This window comes from Suncus etruscus, chromosome 5 (genome assembly GCF_024139225.1).
Source record: "Suncus etruscus isolate mSunEtr1 chromosome 5, mSunEtr1.pri.cur, whole genome shotgun sequence".
Lineage (NCBI taxonomy): Eukaryota > Metazoa > Chordata > Mammalia > Eulipotyphla > Soricidae > Suncus > Suncus etruscus.
Genome location: NC_064852.1, coordinates 27,751,998 through 27,773,017, shown reverse-complemented (window position 1 = coordinate 27,773,017; position 21,020 = coordinate 27,751,998). Strand labels below are relative to the sequence as shown.

Below are 21,020 nucleotides of genomic sequence, written 5' to 3'. Positions count from 1 at the left end.
ATCCACAACTCACTAGCCAAAAGAAGGCCCGTAGTTCCCATTAAAATACTGGTAAGTTTATTGATTTAATTTTACAGTACTTCACTTTAAATATTGTATTTGTTTCCATTTTCTTTCTTCATTTCAAAATAAAATATATGCAGTGTGCATAGGAATTAGTTCATGATTTTTGTTTTTACTATAGTCCGACCCTCCAACTGTCAGAGGGACAATGAACTGGCCCTGTGTAAAAAGTTTGAAGACCCCTGCTGTACTAGAACAACATCATGTAAGACCTTCCTTACAATACTACACTCCTATCTTTTGTTTTTCTTTAATTATAACAGGTTTATGTATGGTATAAATTTTTAGTGACGTGGGGGATTGAGGCCACACCTAGCAGTATTCAGGACTTACTCCATGCTCTGTGCTCAGTGCCAAAGATCAAACCAAGACAGCTGTGTGCAAGTCAAGTACCTTAGCCCCATACTACCTCTCTGGCCCTGCTCTGGATTTTTTATAAAGTGAACACTTACTGTTTTTAAAGCCAAAGTTAGAAAATATCCCAGAGATGGGGAGAGGGGGGATGACTGGGTAGGTTATTTGCCTTGTACATGGCCAACTCAAGTTCAATCTCCAGCACCCTATATGGTTCCCTGAGCCAACCAAGAGTAAACCCCTGTACACTGATTGCTGGGTGAAGCCCAAACCCAAAGCAAATTTATATATCCCAGAAAAAGAAAAAAAAAAAACAGGCTAAACAGTTCAATACTAAGATCTGAAGACAGGCACTGCTTGGAGCCAGTGAGGCTGGGGCCACCAAGGTTATACATAACAGTTCTTGGGGATCAGGTGGTACCAGAAAGATTAAATTTGTTTCTGCTTCAGCCCTTTGACCTAATTCCAGGCCCCAACGCACACGAATTTTGTTTATTTTTGTTTTGAAGGCCTCACTTGGCAGTGCTTCTGGCTTTGTGCTCAGGCACAGTTCCTGTGGCGACCAAGGGAACACATGATGCCAAGAATCAAACCCAGACGTACCAAATGCACTCAATCCTTTGAGCCATCTTTTAAATCTGGAAATTGTTTAAAAATAAAATATTTTATTTTTCCACTGAAAAAGAACACAACTGTTTATAGGCAATAATTATATGCTTTAAAACAAATCAAATATATACAAGCTTTATTTTCTTTTTTTTTTTTTTTTTTTTTTTTTTGGTTTTTGGGCCACACCCGGTAACGCTCAGGGGTTACTCCTGGCTATGCGCTCAGAAGTCGCTCCTGGCTTGGGGGACCATATGGGACGCCGGGGGATCGAACCGCAGTCCGTCTCCTAGGCTAGCGCAGGTAAGGCAGGCACCTTACCTCCAGCGCCACCGCCCGGCCCCACAAGCTTTATTTTCATAAGAAATTTGAAAAGGTACAAAAAATGTCCTTAGTTATTAGAATAACCACCAATTCTAATTCTGGCTGAGCAGCTTAATGACAAAACAGGCAGAACTGACAGATGACATCTGTTGGCCAAATTGAATGGGGTTATCAAATTTGAGAGATGATCTTTTTTTTTTTTTTTTTTTTTTTGGGGTTTTTGGGTCACACCCGGCAGTGCTCAGAGGTTACTCCTGGCTGTCTGCTCAGAAAAAGCTCCCGGCAGGCACGGGGGACCATATGGGACACCGGGATTCGAACCAACCACCTTTGGTCCTGGATCGGCTGCTTGCAAGGCAAACACCACTGTGCTATCTCTCCGGGCCCTGATCATGATATTTTTGAGATGATCATATAATTTTTGTTTTGTTTTGGGGCCATACCTGGTTGACACTCAGAGGTTACTCCTGGCTATACACTCAGGAATCACTTCTGGCTTGGGAAACCATATGAGACACCAGGGATTGAACCCAGGTTTGTCCTGGGTCAGCTGCTTGCAAAGCAAATGCCCTATCACTGTGCTATAGCTCTGGCCCCTATGATCATAATTTTTTAGTAGATTATAGTAATCCTTGGTTCTAGACATATTGCTTCTGACCTTATATTTATGAAAAATGTTTAATACTTGGAAATTAATAAGTCACTTCATAAAATCTTTTATTCTTTGGGCCAAGTAATAGTAAAAAAGGTAGAATACCTGGAATGACTATATTATTAACTTGAACAATGGGGTGCCGCTTTTTGAGACACACAGCAGTGCTCAGGGGTTACTCCTAACTCTGCAATCAGGTCTTATTCCTGACAAGCTCAGCGACCATATGGGATGGTGGGGTTCAAAACTGGTCTACAGGGCCCGGAGAGATAGCACAGCCACGTTTGCCTTGCAAGCAGCCGATCCAGGACCAAAGGTGGTTGGTTCGAATCCCGGTGTCCCATATGGTCCCCCGTGCCTGCCAGGAGCTATTTCTGAGCAGACAGCCAGGAGTGACCCCTGAGCACTGCCGGGTGTGGCCCAAAAACCAAAAAAAAAAAAAAAAAAAAAAAAAACTGGTCTACAACTTGCAAGGCAAGCACCCTATCTGTTGTATTATCAATCAGGCCACAATGAAGAATATTTTAAATCATGATGTTTAAATGAAGTTTCAAATGGAGGGGAAAAAAGCTATTATCTGTTATGCCAGAATCAAACCTAAAGCAAGAAAATACTCTAAACAGAGCTATACCCAACCAAGAAAATGAATATCCAAAGGCCCAAAACAGCTTTTAGAAATAGTTTCTAGAAAGGCTGCATGCATTTTAATACTCATTTTATTTTATATATAGTTAAGTAAATTTATTGGTTTGAGTTCCAAGCATAACATAGAATTTTGATGGCAACATTAGTAACAATTAAGAGAAAAATGAGGGTCGGAGAGATAACACAGTGGTAGGGCGCTTGCCTTGCAAGCAGCTGATCCAGGATGGACAGTGGTTTGAATCCTGGCATCCATATGGTCCCCTGAACCTGCCAGGAGCAATTTCTGAGCACAGAGCCAGGAGTAACCCCTGAGCACTGCCGGGTGTGACCCAAAAGCAAAAAAAAAAAAAAAAAAAAAAAAAGGAGAGAGAGAGAGAGAGAGAGAGAGAAAGAAAAGAATTATGGCACTTATCCAAATAATTAAGAATTCAGCAGCGCTGGGCCCGGAGAGATAGCACAGCGGCGTTTGCCTTGCAATCAGCCAATCCATGGACTTAGGGTGGTTGGTTCGAATCCCGGTGTCCCATATGGTACCCCATGCCTGCCAGGAGCTATTTCTGAGCAGACAGCCAGCAGTAACCCCTGAGCACTGCAGGGTGTGGCCCAAAAACTGGGGGGAAAAAAAAAGAATTCAGCAGCTGCAAGGGCTGGAGAGATAGTACACTGGTAAGTCTTTAGCCATGCACAAGGCCTACCCAGGACGGATTCAGGTTCAATTCTCAGCAGGCATCCCATATGGTCCCCCAAGCAAGCCAGGAGCGATTTCTGAGTGCAGAGCCAACTCAAAAGTGACCCCTGAGCACCACCGAGTGTAACCCAAAAGCAAGGCAAACAAAAAAAAATTTCAGCAGCTTATGTAGGTAGTAATATGTAAACTGATTCTGTGGTAAACAATAATGTAGCACAGAATTCTGGTGTCCAGAATCAAAATTCTGAATAACTCAAAATATTTTTCCAAACAAAATAAACATTAACTTACAATAATATGAGTAGCAATTTTTAGTTACTTACCAGATTAACATATCACATGTCTATAAAAAAAGTTTAAATGGTCAGATCATGGGTGAACATCCCAAAAAGGGATGTGAGTTCCAGCAAGCATATCTGTGAGTATCACCACAATAACCTGTGTGCCTCAGCTAAGGAAGGGCAAGCACCACAACTACTTAAGTGCAGGCCTTGATGAGGAATGTAGCCAAGCATAAGGAAAGTGCAATCTAATACACACCCAGCAAATATAACTAAAAGAAATGTGTGAGCTCTAAATATGCAGACATGACCTGCATGCAAACGAACAAAAGAAGATGAGGGGAAGAAATAGAGCCACAGTCTAACAGTTAGGGAGATCTTGAAGTAAGTAACCAAATATAGTAAGTGCTAAAATAGAAGTTTGCACTCAAGGACCAGGGAGACAGTAAAGCAGGCAGAACAGTCGCATAGCAAATAGCCAATCCAGGCTCAGTACCGAGCACCACCTAGACTCCACGTCCCACCAGGAATGATCCCTAAGCACAGAGTCAAAATTAAGCCCTGAGCACAGCCTGGCTATGGCCCAACTACAAAACAAAAAGGCTAGAGCAGTGCTTCTCAATTATTTTCTGTCATGCCCCCCTAGAGAAAAAAAAAATTTTTTTTTCGCACCCCCCCACGCAAATGTAGATAGTATCTTTATTTAAAAAAAAAAACTTTAACCTGCAAAACAAAAATATATAAAATAATTCGAGCCGATTTTTTTTTTTTTTTTTTTTTTTTTTTTTTGGTTTTTGGGTCTCACCCGGCAGTTGCTCAGGAGTTACTCCTGGCTCCATGCTCAGAAGTTGCTCTTAGCAAGCACAGGGGACCATATGGGACGCCGGGATTCAAACCGATGACCTTCTGCATGAGAGGCAAATGCCTTACCTCCATGCTATCTCTCCGGCCCCTCGAGCCGATTTTTTAATCAGAGGTGATGTCTGGATTGATGGCTACAAACAATGAGCACGTTTTGCAAGGCATAGCTTTTCAAAGTGGGGTTTGAAGCAGGACACAGTAACTCTCAGCTCGAGATATACAGAGACATAAACACGGGGCTTAGCTTGTTATGACAGTGTTTGCTGAGGTCAAACGAGCCTGGGGGAGGCGAGGCTCCGCTATTTGAGAACCACTGGGAATAGTACACAGGATAGGGCCTTGAACAGGGCAGATCCTGATTCTATCCCTAGCACCTCATGTGTTCCCAAGCATGGAGGCAGCATTAAGCCTTGAGCACTGCCAAAAAAGCCTCTCATCCCAATAAAGTGTGCTCTAAAATGAATTGCGGAAGAATCTAATTTAATTCTGAAGTGCAGCATAAAAGTTTTCCAAGAAGAATAAAAAACAGATTTAAATGAGAATAAATGAAGCTTAATTACTCATCTTCTATGGCAGTTCTCTGAATACAAACTTTCTCATGTGGGGGAGCACACCGAGCAGTGTTTAGGGATCACCCCTGACTCTGCAATCAGAAATGACCAGATGGGATGACTGGGATCAAACTTGGGTTGGCCACATGCAAGGCAAGCACTATACTCTATCTCTCTAGGCCACTTTTCTTTTTTGGTTTTTGGGCCACACCTGGCAGTGTTCAGGGGTTACTCCTGGCTGTCTGCTCAGAAATAGCTCCTGGCAGGCACGGGGGACCATGTGGGACACCAAACCAACCACCTTTGGTCCTGGATCGGCTGCTTGCAAGGCAAACGCCACTGTGCTATCTCTCCAGGCCCATACTTTTCACATTTTCAAGATGTGTTATCTTACAAGTAAGCAAAACCACCTACCAAGGACAGTCAACACCTAATTCTCAAAAATGCTACTTTAAACTACTATTTGTCCAAGATTATTTTTAAAAAGAAAAAAAAAAGAGACAACTCCTTGAAATACTTCTGAGCATAAGAGAGAAAGGTCCACAGAATTACAAAAGTTAGGGCCCGGAGAGATAGCACGGCGGCGTTTGACTTGCAAGCAGCCGACCCAGGACCTGTGGCCCAAAAACCAAAAAAAAAAAAAAAAAAAAAAAAAAGAATTACAAAAGTTAATTCAGAATTTGTTTAAATTTAAACCATGCTGGAGGCCTTGGTTTCAATCCTCAGCATGCATATGGTCGCAAAACCAAAACTGAATGAATATATTTAATTGCAAACAAAAGCCTGGTCCTCCCTAGTCACCCTAATCCCACACATGATTCTGGTGCATGGGGCTAGGAAGGAGAGAGAGGAAGGTAAAGTGTTGAGGGAGTTGAGACTGAACCAGGATCTCATGCATGCCACGCTTATGCACTAGGACTTAGAACTACCACCCTGAATCTTCCCTATTGAACATCAACACTAACTTTCCTACCACTCAGTCTCATAAGGAACAGTTTCAACTTGACTATGGAGTTGAAATATCTTCAGCAGGGAAAACTGGAGCTAATACAACTAAAAATAAAAAACAGAATAAACGGGGCCAGAGAGATAGCATGAAGGTGGAGCGTTTGCCTTGCCGGTGGTTCTAATTCCGGCATCCCATATGGTCCCCTGAGCCTGCCAGGAGCGATTTCTGAGCATAGTATCAGGAGTAACCCAAGCGCCGCCGGGTGTGACCCAAAAAAAACAAACAAACAAAAAGAAGAATAAACATCAATAGCAAAACTTGCCTAGAACTCTGTATAAAATGTAAGTGATATAAAAATAGGTATGTATTTAAAAATTAGCATTCAGGGGTAGAGATAGTACAAGACTGAGGCACCTGCCTTGCACAAGTCCAACCCACCTTTGATCCCTGAACACAGAGCCAGGAATAAGCCCAGAGAATGGCCAGGTGTAGCACAAAAACCAAAAGACAAACAACCAAAATTAGCACTCAATATTCATTTCAAAGCTGTGCTTGATCATGTTGCCTGACAGTATAAATAAAATGTTCATCATATTCCCAAATGACACAAAGATAAAAAGGCATACATAAACTAAATGATAAAACCAAGAATTGAAATAAAATTAAATATAAGCTAGATTAATATATAAAATATACTTACGAAGCCAGAGGGATAGTAGAATGGGTAGGTTATTTGCCTTGCATGAAGCCAACCCAAGTTCAATCATCAGCATCCCAATGGTTCCCCGGGCCTGACAGAGTAATTTCCCAGCGCAAAGCAAGGAGTAACCACAGATTGCTTCCAGGTGTGCCACTCCTCCCCCCTTCAAAAAAAAAAAAAGCCAATAAAGTACTACAATTAAGTTTATAATGTTAAAAAATATTTGGTAGTCACATTAATTTGAGAGAGCTATACCCAGCAGTGTTCAGGCACCATGCCTAGAAGTGCTGAGCAACCATGAGCACTGTTGAGATTTGAACCTGGGTTAGAGTCACGAGTTAGGCAAGCACTTAACCTTTGTGCTCTTTCCTTGGCTCTTATTGTAATGTTTTTCATGAAATAACTCATCTAAAGTCAATTAACTGACTTTATTTTTATTTTTTTGTTTTTTGGGTCATACCCAGCAGCGCTCAGGGGTTACTCCTGGCTCTATGCTCAGAAATCGCTCCCATTAAGCACAGGGGACCATATAGGATGCCGGGATTTGAATCACCAACCTTCTGCATGCAAAGCAAATGCTTTACCTCCATGCTATCTCTCTGGCTCCTGATAACCACTTTTTAAATTCAAATAGCAAGGTTTTATCTCATTTATCAAATTTTAAAGACTTTTCTAAATCATTGCCATCTCATCAGTTGTGTGAAAGCAGAACACAATACACAGGGAGTTCCAATAAGTCTTCCCTCAGATATAATCACCCTCACAAGGATTATTCTTTACCTTCTACTCCTAAAATTTGAATAAAGAAACTTCCACCCCGGGCCCAGAGAGATAGCACAGCGGCGTTTGCCTTGCAAGCAGCCGACCCAGGACCTAGGGTGGTTGGTTCGAATCCCGGTGTCCCATATGGTCCCCCGTGCCTGCCAGGAGCTATTTCTGAGCAGACAGCCAGGAGTAACCCCTGAGCACCACCAGGTGTGGCCCAAAAACCAAAAAAAAAAAAAAAAAAAAAAAAAAAAAAAAGAAGCTTCCATTCCAAACTAAAAACAGGTAAAAGTAAAATGTGTGGCAAGAAATCTCTCCCATATAAAGCACAGGAAGATTGCAAAATAGATTGTTTTGTAGTTTTAACATCATAAAATGAAACAGTCCCTGAAAGCATACTGTGTACAGTTAAAGATTAAAACTGCAGAAACCAGGGAACCAGAATAGGTAGAGAGCACTTGTCCTGCACACTGCCAATCCAACTTTGATGCTCACAGAATTGTCCCCCAACACTGCCAGGAGTAATTGCCAAGTTGAGAGCCAAGAGTAGGCATGAGATATTGACAGGTATTGAAAGAAAAAATAATTAAAAAAAAAAAAAAACAGGAATCAGATGTGGCTGAGCAGTAGTTCTACATCATGAGGCCTAGACTTGGTAAGACCCCAATGTGGACCAAAACCTAGTAACCATATAAACCCTATATGAAAAACACAAAGTAAAAAAAAAAATAATAATAATAATAATAATAATAATAATAATTAAGAGCCAAAGCAATGGCACAAGCGGTAGGGTGTTTGCCTTGCCGGCGCTAACCTAGGACGGACCACAGTTCGATCCTGTGGCATCCCATATAGTCCCCCAAGCCAGGAGCGATTTTGAGGGCATAGCCAGGAGTAACTCCTGAGTGTCAGCAGGTGTGGCCCAAAAACCAAAATAAAATAAAACTCTAAAAGTGGGGCCAGAGAGACAGCATGGATATAGGGTGTTTGTCTTGCATGCAGAAGGACGGGGGTTTGAATCTCTGCATCCCATATGGTCCCCTGAGCCTGCCAGGATGAATTTTTGAGCGTAGAGCCAGAAGTAACCCCTGAGCGCTGCTGGGTGTGACCCAAAAAAACAAAAACAAAAAATCTAAAAGAAACATAGCATAAAATTTGTCATCATAAGCAACCATTTTATAGGTGTCCTACCTCCATGGTATCTCTGGCCCCCAAACTATTTTTAAAAATTTATTTTAAAAAAATGATAAAATGGGCCAGAGTGATAGCACAGTAGTAGGGCATTTGCCTTGCATGTAGCCGACCTGGGACAAGACTTTATCAAAAAGGGGGAAAAAGGGTTAGATTGGTTAGGTTAGGTTAGGTTTTAAGAGTTACTCTGGTTCTGGGGCCGGAGAGATAGGATGGAGGTAAGGTGTTTGCCTTTCATGCAGAAAATCATTGGTGCAAGTCCCAGCATCCCATATGATTCCCCGTGCCTGCCAGGAGCAATTTCTGAACATAGAGCCATGAGTAACCCCTGAGCACTGCCGGGTGTGACCCAAAAACAAAAACAAAATAAAAAAAAAAGTTACTCTGGTTCTGAACTCAGGAATTACTCCTAGTAGTTCTCGGGAGCTATAAGGGATGTAGAGGTAGGCAAGCACCCTATCTGCTGTATTATCTCTCCAGCCCCCCAAAAGTCATCCCTAAGGTACCATTCAGAAAATATGAAAGTAGTCTTACATAATTTGACCTACTGAACAATATGCTTTGTATGCAGAAGACCCAGGTTTGATACCTGACTCTACAAGGATTCATGAGCACTGCCTGGAGTTCCTTCTGAGCAGTGAACCAGAAGGAGACCCTGATCCCCAATGCCCTACTTCCCCACAAAAAGAACAAGGCAAGTTGGCAAGTTAAAATGATAAAAATGTATACATGTAACTTATATTTACATATAGAACACACTTGATTCAAGAATATTTGTAAAACAGCAAGCTCTTTTATATCATATTTTCTTCTTTGAGGGAAGGGCTGCTGAGAACCAGGGGTTATCAGTGACTGAACCCAAGCCTCTAAAATGCAAAATTTGCACTTGGTCTCCTGAGTTATGTCTCCAGCAAAACTCTTACATTTAAGACAACCCTACCCCAAATAACAGTAAAAATTAACAACACTCCTCAAAACATAAACAAATAGCTTCTTAGTGTATGATAAATGCTTGGTATCATTATATGTCAAGAAACTGCACGTTAAAACTGCAGTAACACCACCATACAACCAATAATAGCTAAAAAACAAACAAAAAAAGAACCTGATGATATCCCTCAAACACCTTGATGGCATGAGTAGCAAGTACAATCCCCAGGGCCCGGAGAGATAGCACAGCGGTGTTTGCCTTGCAAGCAGCCGATCCAGGACCAAAGGTGGTTGGTTCGAAGCCCGGTGTCCCATATGGTCCCCCGTGCCTGCCAGGAGCTATTTCTGAGCAGACAGCCAGGAATAACCCCAGAGCATCACCGGGTGTGGCCCCCCCCCCAAAAAAAAAAAAAAAAAAAGTACAATCCCCAGCCCTGAACTGCTCACAACTAAGTGTGTACCCCTCAGACATCACGAAGACACAGAGCAATAAAGCAGAGAGGAAGGGAGAGAAAATATGTTTTAATTTTATTTAAGGGGAGTGACACACCCAGCATGCTCAGAGGTTACTCCCAGCTGGGCTTGGGGTGGGGGACCACATGGGATGCCAGGGATCAAGCCCAGGTTGGCCTTGTGCAACACCCCATCCTCTATAGCAAATACCCTATCCACTATTGCATCTTTCTAATCCCCAGAAGAGAAACTGTGAGGTTTAACAAGTCCCAAAGTGGGACAAGAAATAGTACAGCAGACAGGGCATTTGCCTTGCATGGGGCCAACCCAAGTACAATCTCCATCCATATGGTCCACCTTGAACCTGCCAGGAGTGATTTCTGAGCGCAAAGCCAGGAGTAACCCTGAGTACTACTGGGTGTGACCCAAAAACAAAAAAATAGAAGTCCCAAATTACCACATGTTAACAATGATATGGCAAGAGTGATCTAATGCGGGTTGGCAAGGCAAGCACCCTACCCACTGCACCATTTCTCTCATCCGCAGAATAGAAAATGTGAGTTTTAAAAATGGGGCCTTGGGGCCGGGCGGTGGCGCTAGAGGTAAGGTGTCTGCCTTGCCAGCGCGAGCCTAGGACACCCCGGTGTCCCATATGGTCCCCCAAGCCAGGAGCGACTTCTGAGTGCATAGTCAGGAGTAACCCCTGAGCGTCACCAGGTGTGGCCCAAAAACCAAAAAATAAAAAATAAAAAATAAGAAAATAAAATAAAATAAAAATGGGGCCTTGCAAGCAGCCGATCCAGGACCTAAGGTGATTGGTTCGAATCCCAGTATCCCATATGGTCCCCAGTGCCTGCCAGGAGCTATTTCTGAGCAGACAGCCAGGAGTAACCCCTGAGCACCGTCGGGTGTGGCCCAAAAACCAAAAAAAAAAAAAAAAAAAAGTTCAAACATTGGCACTGGATTGAGAGCACAGTGGGTAGAGCATTTGCCTTGAATGCAGCTAACCCGAGTTGATATCCAGCATCCATAGCCTGCCAGGAGTAACTTCTGAGCACAGATCCAGTATTGACGGCTGAGTATGACCCACCCCCCAAAAAAAAGGAAAATCCAAACCACTAAATGCTAAGAGGAATGTGGCACAAATAGAGCAACACACACAGTTCCATATAGAGAGATATGCATTGATAGAGAATCCATTAATTCCACAGCAGCATTTAGAAACAGATAAAAAGAGTTGCATGTGAATATTTAGAATTCTGCTCATAATAAGAAATTCTGAGAAAAATGACTTTCCATCTGTTATCTGCAATAATCAAAACAAAAACAATAAAGGAGCTATTAATTCAAGTAAATTGAACTGTAAAAACATCTGAAGGGGGGCCTGGAGAGATGGCACAGCGGCATTTGCCTTGCAAGCAGCCGATCCAGGACCAAAGGTGGTTGGTTCGAATCCCGGTGTCCCATATGGTCCCCCGTGCCTGCCAGGAGCTATTTCTGAGCAGACAGCCAGGAGTAATCCCTGAGCACTGCCGGGTGTGGCCCAAAAACCAAAAAAAAAAAAACAAAACAAAACAAAAAAAAAACATCTGAAGGGGGGGCGGAGATATAGCATGGAGGTAGGACGTTTGCTTTGCATGCAGAAGAATGGTGGTTCAAATCCCGGCATTTCATATGGTTCCCCGAGCCTGCCGGGAACGATTTCTGAGTGTAGAGACAGGAGTAACCAAGCGCTGGCTGGTGTGACCCAAAAAACAAAAAAACAAAAAAAACATCTGAAGGTACAAAGCTTCTGTATGATTCCTTATATGAAGTTGTAGAATAGGCAACCTAAGTTAAGATTAAAAAAAACAAACATGGCTGTTTTTAAATAAAGCACAGTTGGGGGCCGGGCGGTGGCGCTGGAGGTAAGGTGCCTGCCTTACCTGCGCTAGCCTAGGAGACGGACCGCGGTTCGATCCCCCGGCGTCCCATATGGTCCCCCAAGCCAGGAGCGACTTCTGAGCGCATAGCCAGGAGTAACCCCTGAGCGTCACCGGGTGTGGCCCAAAAACAAAAAAAAAAAAAAATAAATAAAAAAATAAAAATAAAAATAAAGCACAGTGGGTAGGGCTTTGCACATGGCTCATCTTGGTCGAATCTCTGGCATCCTATATGTCCCCAAGCCAGCCAGGAGTAATTTCTGAGTATAGAGCTAGGGGTAACCCTGAGTGCCATCAGGTATGACTCAACAAAAAAACAAAAAAAAAATATATAAACAAATAAAACATCAAAGGTTGTATCTAGAAAAAATAAAGGAATGGGCGGAATACATAACTACCATTTTCAATGACTGATTTCAATCCCTGGTACCCTCAAGGATTCTGGCTGAAGATGGCTCCTGTTGCCCAGGAATGACCATCAGTGGTCTCACCCCTCCCCAGTATTAATGAATATAGACCCTATTGAAGACAAAGAAAGTATAGAGCAGGGGTCTCAAACTCGCGGCCCGCGGGCCATTTGCGGTCCTCCGTACAACATTTTATGGCCCGTGGCCGGCCTTCAACTATCACGATATTCACTTACCGAATAATCGCAATAAAAATCGCATTAGTAAGAAAAAAATCACATTAAACATTCGCATACCCCGAGCAGTTCCATTCAGGGTATGCAGATATTTAATGTGATTTTTTGCGATTTTTTTTTCTTACTATTATTGCGAATATTCGGTAAGCAAAATCCCTTATACGGCCCTGCCTCACCCAGACTTTGCCTCCTGCGGCCCCCAGGTAAATTGAGTTTGAGACCCCTGGTATAGAGGAAGGATTTGAATAGGAGCCCTAGGAAATCTCAAGTGATAGTAATGTATCATTTCCATCCCCAAGGATTTGATTTACACAAATGGATACATTTAACAAAACTTAAAAGAGTCCACTAATGTGCTTGCTTTTTAAAACTGAAGACCAACATGCCTGCAATAGGCCAGCTCCCAGAACTTACTGTTGTCAAAAGAAATATAAACCAAGCCAAGAAAAATTATGGGCACACAACTACCCAGCTGAAGATGGCAATCTCGGAAGAGAGTAGATCAAGTCCCTGCCCTACAGAAGCCACGCCACCATAATCACAGGCGAATGGCCCTGCTTCACCACTCATCTACGTCTCTCAGCAGACACCAATGTGACCAAAACCCCAGGTATTCCAATATTTGGTTGTTGTTGGGGGTTTTTTTTTGGGGGGGAGGGGGTGTCCACACACAGTAGCACTCGGGTTACTCCTGGCTCCGCACTCAGAAATCGCTCCTGGCAGGCACAGGAGACCATATGGGATGCTGGAATTCGAACCACCATCTGTCCTGGATTGGCTGCATGCAAGACAAATGCCCTACCACTGTGCTATCTTTTGGCACCCGTTTTTTTGTATTTTGTATTCCAGTATTTGGTCTGATACCACCATGACTTATTTTGGACACCCTCCCTGACTCTAATGTCTCATATTTTTGAAAGCCCTAACAGCCAAAAGCACACCACACAAATCTGCAGTCTCAACAATGTTTGGAATTCCTGGACAACCCCATTTTTAATACTGTCCATCCCCATAGGAACACTCCAATTTAGACACTGATGTGTATCTGAAGCCACATAATGTTCAGAAACAAATGAAGTACAGAATGGTCAACTAGCAACAAGAGCTTCTGACAATGAAGTAATGATCCCACTGCAATGCAATAATTTTCACAAATGTTCTTGTTGCTTTATTTTTTTCTTTTATTTATTTATTTCTCTCTGCAATTTTTTTTCAAATTTCCTTTTAAGGGAACTTTATTTGTGGCATTACATTTCACTCCTCAAACACCAACCCTGCTAAACACAACCCAAGATTTGTCTTTATAATAAAAGATGAAGTTTAAAATTGGATCACTTGTCCCTTTCTTATTGCCCCACCCCCATTCAAAATGCTTGCATCTCTATTTATTTTCGTTTTTTCACCAGCTGACGCTTAGAGGTTATTCCTGGCTCTGTGCTCAGAAATCGCTCCTGGCTTGGGAGACCATAAGGGATCCCAGGGGATCAAACTGTGGTCCGTCCTAGGTTAGCATGTGCAAGGCAAACACCCTGCCACTTATGCCACTGCTCCAGCTCCAAATCTCTTAATGACTGGCATTCTCTTAGATCTGCAGTTGAGTTTGACACATTCAAACCTCAACCCTATCTTCTTTGTTGTTTTATTAGCCTTTGTCCAGAAAATTGGCTTAGTTTGCCCTCAATAGTCTCTCTGTCCTACTATAAGGCTACTTTCCCTGGGCATACCGCAAATCCTTGCCTTTCTTGTACAGTACGACTTTGTGGGCTGAAGCTTCCTACATTTCTTACAAGAAGTCCAGCAGTGGGCCAGAGCAGTGCCAGGAGCATAGCCAGGAGTAACCCCTCAGCATCACTGGGTGTGGCCAAAAACAAAAACAAACAAACAAAAAAAGAAGTCCAGCAGGTTTTTAGTACATTTACCATGCTTGCAAGAATGGAATTTACAAGGAAAACTGTATTTTTAATAATTTCTCTCCCAATGACCTGGAAACAAATGTATTATGATCAACTGTGTCAACTATGTGATCTATGTGATACATTGTCTTTAAATGAAGTAACTGACATTAAAATTTTTATCCTGTCGCTGCTGCAGGGGGACCTGCTCTACATGAATGCCATTGCTGTACTGAACGTAGCTTTCTTAAGAACACTGACTAGGGCCCGGAGAGATAGCACAGCGGCATTTGCCTTGCAAGCAGCCTATCCAGGACCAAAGGTGGTTGGTTCGAATCCCGGTGTCCCATATGCTCCCTCGTGCCTGCCAGGAGCTATTTCTGAGCAGACAGCTAGGAATAACCCCTGAGCACCGCCAGGTATGGCCCCAAAAAAAAAAAGAAAAAAAGAAAGAAAAAGAACACTGACTAGTGAACAAACCAGGGAATTGGTGGATTCATAGAGAAGCCCCAATTTTTGTTTAGTTTTTGCAAGCTTTCAGTTCTCTAGGTTACCCAATTCAGCTTCATCTACTTAATTAAGAAACCTCAAATTTCTCTTAACAATCACACTAAAGCCAGGCGGTGGCGCTAGAGGTAAGGTGCCTGCTTTGCCTGCGCTAGCCTTGGATAGACTGCGGTTCGATCCCCCGGCGTCCCATATGGTCCCCCAAGCCAGGAGCGACTTCTGAGCACATAGCCAGGAGTAACCCCTGAGCGTCACGAGGTGTGACCCAAAAACCAAAAAAAAAAAAACAAAACAAAACAAAAAAAAACAATCACACTAAAAATGAGTTATTAAAATCCTAAAGCAAAGATTTATTTAAAAAACTAAAGCGGGGGGGGGGGGGGGCCGGAGAGATAGCACAGCGGTGTTTGCCTTGCAAGCAGCCGATCCAGGACCAAAGGTGGTTGGTTCAAATCCCGGTGTCCCATATGGTCCCCCGTGCCTGCCAGGAGCTATTTCTGAGCAGACAGCCAGGAGTAAGCCCTGAGCATCGCTGGGTGTGGCCCAAAAACCAAAAAAAAAAAAAAAAAAAAAAAACTAAAGCGGGTGGTCGGAGCGATACACAGCGGTAGGGCATATGCCTTGCACGTGGCTGACCCAGGTCAGACCCGGGTTCAACCCCGGTGTCCCATATGGTTTCAATGGATGTGGCCCAAAAACAAACAACAAAATAAAAAGAGGGTCTGAGCAATAGCACAGCAATAGGCGTTTGCCTTGCACATGTCCACACAGGACTGACCCCTGTTCAAATCCCGGCATCCCACATGGTCCTGTGCCTGCCGGGAACAACTTCTGAGCGCAGCCGGGTGTGACCCAAAAAAAGCAAAAAAAGCAAATAAATAAAAATGAAAAGAGGGCAGGGGCCTAAGAGATAGCACAGCGGTAGGGCATTTGTCTTGCATGCAGCTGATCCAGGACGGACAGTGGTTTGAATCCCAGCATCCTATATTGTGCCCCATGCCTGCCAGGAATGATTTGAGAGCAGAGCCAGGAGTAACCCCTGAGCATCCCCTCCAAAAAGAGGGGCCACAGCAATAGCATTGCAGTAGAGTGTTTGCCTTGCGTGCTGCAGACCCAGGATTCAAATTCTGCCATCCCATATGGTCCCCGATCTTGGCAGAAGCAATTTCTATGCACAGAAATAAGAGTAACCCAAGCACCACCAGGGGTGGCCCAAAAACCAAAAAATAAAATAAAATAAAAAGAGAGACAAATTAGAAAAGACCACTGCTCAGGTCAGAAAGAATACAGAGGGTAAGACTCTTGCCTTGCTTGAGGACAACCAAAGTCCAAACCCTGCCATCCAATAAGATCCCCTGAGCACCACGAAAAGTATTTCCAGATGCAAAGCCAGGAGTAAACCCTGAGCATTACCAGGTGTGCCCCCCACCAAAAAAGGTTAAAAAGATGGCTACAGCCCTAAAAATATAGAAAATTATATGGGGAGCAAAACTACCCAAGAAAGCAATTTCTCCTTGAATAAAATAGAACAACTTTAGATAAAATTTGATTCCACTCAACTATATGATTTAGATAAGTCCAAAAAAAAGTGACCTGGATAGGGGCTGGAGAGATAGCATATAGGTAAGGCGTTTGCCTTGCATGTATAAGGGCGGTGGTTCAAATCCCGGCATCCCATATGGTCCCCGAGGCCTGCCAGGGGCAATTTCTGAGCGCTGCCGAGTGTGACCCAAAAACCAGAAGCAAGTCATTAAATAATTCGAGGATGTGGTTTGGGAAATCAAGGATTTATTATTGTATTACTAAAAGCTAGTTACTTGGGGCCGGGCGGTGGCGCTAGGGGTAAGGTGCCTGCCTTGCCTGCGCTAGCCTAGGACGGACCGCTGTTCGATCCCCCGGCTCCCCCGGCGTCCCATATGGTCCCCCAAGAAGCCAGGAGCAACTTCTGAGCTCATAGCCAGGAGTAACCCCTGAGCGTCACAGGGTGTGGCCCAAAAACCAAAAAAAAAAAAAAAAAAAAAAAAAGGCAAACAAAAAAGGGGCCGGGCGGTGGTGCTAAAGGTAAGGTGCCTGCCTTGCCTGCACTAACCTTGGACGGACCGTGGTTCGATCCCCCGGTGTCCCATATGGTCCCCCAAGCCAGGAGCAACTTCTGAGCACATAGCCAGGAGTAACCCATGAGCGTTACTGGGTGTGGCCCAAAAAACAAAACAAAACAAAACAAAACAAAAAAAAAAAAATAAAAGCTAGTTACTTCAACAAAATTTTTCCTTTGCTGTCAATCACTACTCAGGTAATTAAGAAAAGAGCCATGGGGCCGGGCGGTGGCGCTGGAGGTAAGGTAAGCCTTACCTGCGCTAGCCTAGGAGACGGACCGCGGTTCGATCCCCCGGCGTCCCATATGGTCCCCCAAGCCAGGAGCGACTCCTGAGCGCATAGCCAGGAGTAACCCCTGAGCGTCACCGGGTGTGGCCCAAAAACCAAAAAAAAAAAAAAAAAAGAAAAGAGCCAGTACTACATTTGCACTGCATGTGTCAGACCTTGTATTTCACCGTTTCTGTGGAGTATTTTTGTTTTGTTTTTGTTTTTCATTTTTCGGTCACACCTGGCAGCACTCAGGGTTACTCCTGGCTCTATGATCAGAAATCACTCCTGGCAGGCTCAGGGGCAATATGGGATGCCAGGAATTGAACCCAGGTCCGTCCCAGGTCAGTGGCTTGCTTGCAAGACAAATGCCTTACTACTGTGCTATCAACTCTGACCACCCCCCAAGGTCATTTTTAATGGAAACTAATTCAACATAAATACAGATGAAAATGAAAACAAACTCACTGTCGTATGTAAAACAGACCAGGGAAAGAAAAACACTGAAAGGGAATACCTAGATAATAACAGAAAATGGACATAGAACTAAGGATAGAGAAAAAACTGAAGAGAGAAAAGGAGACAGAAAAGGGAAACATGGCACAGCGGTAGGGTGTTTGCCTTGGACACGGCTGACCTAGGATGGGCCGTAGCTTGATCCCCCAACGTTCCATATGGTCCCCCAAGCCAGGAACAATTTCTGAGCACATAGTCAGGAGTAACTAACCCCTGAATGTCACCTGGTGTGGCCCAAAATCCTAAAAAAAAAAAAGAAAGGAAGGAAGGAAGGAAGGAAGGAAGGAAGGAAGGAAGGAAGGAAGGAAGGAAGGAAGGAAGGAAGGAAGGAAGGAAGGAAGGAAGGAAGGAAGGAAGGAAGGAAGGAAGGAAGGAAGAAAAGAAAAGGGAGATAGGAGTGAAGGAAAACTGGTAATTTGAATGTCAGAAACAACTGTATTATAAACTATATTTTTTGGGGGGGGAGGTCACACCCAACAGTACTCAGGGTTAGTTACTCCTGGCTCTGCTCATGGCTGGCACGGGGGACCATATGGGATGCTGAGATTCAAACCAGAACCACCGTTGTCCTGGATTGGCTGCGTCCAAGACAAATGCCCTATCACAGTGCTATCTCTCTGGCCCCCAGCATGTAGTTCCTACAGGTTTTACTTGGTTGGCTTTTGATCACTTCTGATCCTATCATATGCCATTTCCCTTTCTTCCCCTTGCCTTTCCGTACTTTGCACATATTGGGCCTTTATGTGAAATTTTCTGTTTCCTCTGTCGGAAGTATTCTTCCGGCAGAACTATGTGACTTGGCTGACTGGTAGTTTGGCTCCTTATGAGTCAAGTCTTTAGCTTTTTTTTTTTTTTTTTTTTTTTTTGTTTTCGAGCCACACCCAGCATTGCTCAGGGGTTACTGCTCAGAAATAGCTCCTGTCAGGCACGGGGGACCATATGGGACACCAGGATTCGAACCAACCACCTTTGGTCCTGGATCGGCTGCTTGCAAAGCAAACACCGCTGTGCTATCTCTCCGGGCCCAAGTCTTTAGCTTTTTAACAGGATTTTCCTTTTATGATCAACGTTTGTCATTTCCTTTTAGGACTTGTTTCCCTTTGGAATATGTTTTCTTTTGCCTTGTCTCATTTACATGTAAACACTCTCACTTTCTGATCCCCCCCCCCAAAAAAAAAGTTTTAGCTGTACTTAGGGCTTACTCCTGGCTTAATGCTTAGACTTTACTCATGGTGGGGTTTGGAGGACGATATGTGATAACAGTGATTGAAGTGGAATTAATTGACTGTGTGCGAGGCAGGCACCTTACCCACTGTACTACCTCTCTATTCCTGGTCCTATAATGTAATTTTCCTGAGAGCAAAAACCTTCAAATCTTTTTTTTTTAATGGGTTACCACAGAACCATTTAATGAATAATCAGGAAAAATATTTGGTGACATGGAAAGTTTGCTCTCTGTATTTTTTCTTTTAACTACTTTATTAAACTTTTATTATAACAAGTTCATAATTTAATTACCTTACTTATCCGATAGTTTTTGTTTGTTTTTTTGTTTTTCTTTTTTGGTTTTTGGGCCACACCCGGTGACGCTCAGGGGTTACTCCTGGCTATGCGCTCAGAAGTCGTTCCTGGCTGGGGGGAGGGAATCGAACCGCAGTCCTTCCTAGGCTAGCGCAGGCAAGGCAGGCACCTTACCTCTAGCACCACCGCCCAGCCCCTATCCGATTGTTTCTAAATTGGTGATTTGAATGCCAGAAACAACTGTGAGACCCAAAACCAAAAAAGAAAACAAAAGCACAAAGAGAGAGAAAAGAATAGTATAGTGGTTTAGAGCGCTGTCCTGCAAGAACATCTATGTCTCACTTGCAAGAACAGTCTTGCAACTCTGCTGTTTGTATTTGTTTTATGCCCCACCCAGGAGTGTTTAGGAGGAGGTCCCAGGAGTGCTGAAGGACCATACAGTGCCAAGTATCAAACCTGGAGTTCTCACAGGCAAGCCAAGCACTCCAGCCCTTTTGAGCCATTGTCTCAGCTCCCGCTGATCTCCAGCCTTATAAGCCATTTCTGGTTAGCAATATTAAAACGGGTGTGGGAGCTAGGAATGTGGCTCAGCAGTAGAACTTAAAGCCTCACTCATATGCAAGAGGCCCTGGATTCAAATGCTGACACAAAAAAAGGGGAAAGACACAAAAAAAGGGGAAAGACACAAAAAAAAAGGGTAAAGAACTAGTGAGAGATCAAATGGGCTGGAACTCATGCCTGACATTCCATCACTACTAGCACCAAATGGTTCCTAGGTCATTGCCAGGCATGGCCCTGGTAGCTCCCAACACAGCTAGCTAGCAAGCATGAGCAGCACCAGATCACTAAGAGCTATACAGCCAGTACAAGTGTTTGTGGGAGTGGGCACAGGCATCCCTGAGCACTAGTGGGGAGGTCGTACAAAGGGGGATACAATCCCCACAAGCACCAAGTAAAGATATGCAAGTAGTATATAAACAGGAAATGTGACCACTGACAAGCCCATGTGTGAGCACTGCAGCAATCCCAGGAGCAGCATAACCATGACTTGTGCAGTTATAAGCACAAAACAGGCAAGCTCTAGGACTGGAAAGCAAGTACAACAGGTCAAGTGCTTGGTTTACATTCAGACAACCAGATTCAATTCCAAGTTCTACATAGGATCCCCCAAGCCCTGTTAAGGAGCTTAGAAACCCTATGTGACAGCAGAATCAAGAGTAAGTCCTCGGGGCCGGGCGGTGGCGCTAAAGGTAAGGAGCCTGCCTTGCCTGCGCTAGCCTTGGACGGACCTCGGTTCGATCCCCCGGTGTCCCATATGGTCCCCCAAGCCAGGAGCAACTTCTGAGCACATAGCCAGGAGTAACCCCTGAGCGTACCGGGTGTGGCCCAAAAACCAAAAAAAAAAAAAAAAAAAAAAAGAGTAAGTCCTGAACACACTGGGTGTGGCACCAAAACAGAAAACAAAATAAAATTAAAGCATCATGAAAGCTCCAGGAAGCATGTGAAAGCACTGCAACTAAAGGAGTGAACACCCCAGTGAGCACCACAGCCTGAGGTTCACCCCCAATAAGCACAGCTACAACAGAGCAAGCTCCAGTCAGGTATATCTGCAATGCTTCAACACCACATTAGTAATGAACTC

At 43.8% G+C, this 21,020-nt stretch overlaps 1 protein-coding gene across 5 annotated transcripts in view; it reads right to left on the bottom strand.

Annotated features, from left to right (window-relative positions):
• Positions 1-21,020, bottom strand: part of RNF111 (ring finger protein 111) — a 126,250-nt gene that overhangs the window by 89,098 nt on the left and 16,132 nt on the right. For 4 of the 5 annotated variants that reach the window (XM_049773620.1, XM_049773623.1, XM_049773622.1 and 1 more), the window contains exon 3: positions 12,334-12,454. The exons of the other annotated variant lie outside the window; for it this stretch is intronic. The gene's annotated coding sequence lies outside the window, so the exon portion shown is untranslated. The remainder of the gene's footprint in view (positions 1-12,333; positions 12,455-21,020) is intronic. 5 annotated transcript variants of the gene reach the window in all.